The sequence below is a fragment of the Haliaeetus leucocephalus genome, unplaced genomic scaffold (genome assembly GCF_000737465.1).
Source record: "Haliaeetus leucocephalus isolate CR32 unplaced genomic scaffold, Haliaeetus_leucocephalus-4.0 Scaffold848, whole genome shotgun sequence".
Lineage (NCBI taxonomy): Eukaryota > Metazoa > Chordata > Aves > Accipitriformes > Accipitridae > Haliaeetus > Haliaeetus leucocephalus.
In genome coordinates, this window is record NW_010973284.1 from 6,621,720 (window position 1) to 6,623,272 (window position 1,553).

Genomic DNA, 1,553 nt, shown 5'->3' on the forward strand with positions numbered 1-1,553 from the left:
ACCTGAAAATAAGCAATAAACCATTTTAATACTGTTGCCTTCTGAGGTTATGGATCTTTGAGAATTTTCTTCTCATTAACTCTGGAATGCTATTCATAATCTTGAGACTGATAATGCACAGAAAATGGTTTTATCCAAGTGTCAACCCCTCCTTAATATATGTATTAGAGGTCTGCAATTGAAAAATGAGTCTTTTCCAGGCCCTAAATACAGATTCCTGTCCTTTGCTCAGACAAAAAAAAAAAAAAAAGACGTAGAGCTGTTACAGAAGTCACACTAATGAAAATAAGGCCTGCATTTCCAGTCATTTATTTATTTTAAAAGATTGGTATCAAGTATTAGTAGTGATATTTAATCCAGCTATAGATTTCACTTTTGTCTGCAGTGACATATTATGTTCTTTGCATAGTTTCCTTTTAAACAAACAAACAAATACTTTGAGAATGCTGTTTCTTTCCAGATCACTTAGCACTAGCTTGCTAGATCACTCAGCGTGATTTTTCTTTGAAGTTGTAAAATTAAAATAAAGCAAGCCATGGGATGCATTTGAGCCACTGCTCTCTTTTGGAGGCAATTAAAATTGTCCACTGAGCTTCCTCCTCTCTCTACAGCTATACTTGTGAATTTGGAAAGAATATTTAAAGGCTTAAACCTCCTCGGTCTGAATCGGCTGAAATGAATTGCAGTTGCCAAAACTGAAAGTCAGACTATTTTGGTGTTATACATGACTGTAAATACACTGAGGACAACTTAGCAGCAAAGACATTGGGGAATACCCTTGGTGTTATCATAATGGTGATGAAGACCAGTGGTGTGTATTTGAATGTCTAGTAATGAAAGCAGAAAGGCAGGCCTGAAAAGACAGTTTCAGCTATGAGCGTGGAGACGAGTCTCTGAAGATGGGACCAGTCCGAATATACCACGTGCACTCTGTGTCTCACTCACAGAGATCCTGAAGAGTCCTAAAACAGGATTCTGAAGAGTCAAAGGGGCCCAGGTGCCTAAAACTGGAAGTAGGTAAAATTCCAGTATGCATTGAAAGAAAAAAAACCCCAAGTATGGAAAGTCACTGCTTTTTAGCTACTCAGCGCTGGAGCTGTGTCAAACTTGGCTGGTGTCCCCCTCTTCTGAAGGGAAGGCTCTCTTGGCACCTTTCCACAGGAGGCCCAAAAAGCCAGAGGGATACAGACGTACCCCGAGCTTCGCGCTCCTTTTGGATGCCCAACAGCAGCGTTCCGCTGATGTGCGGCCTGCCTCCTTCCCTGCCCTGTGCTGGACGCTTTAGCTTTTGCACCAGCAATCCATCTCTCAACACAGCCGCCATCATTGGCACCGTCCATCCTTTGGGACGCCGAGGGGTTGGAAATCGTTCCACTTCTCACACACCCCGGGAGCTCCCCCTCAGCACCACAGGCGCCTGAGCGAAGGGCCAGCACCAGCCAGCCTGTGAGGGGCGGGAAGGGGGCACCCGGGCAGGCTGTGTGGGAGAGGAAGGACGAGGACAGGGGGCCCTGCGGAGAGCAGAGCGAGGGCTGAGGGGCCGCAGAGGCGGG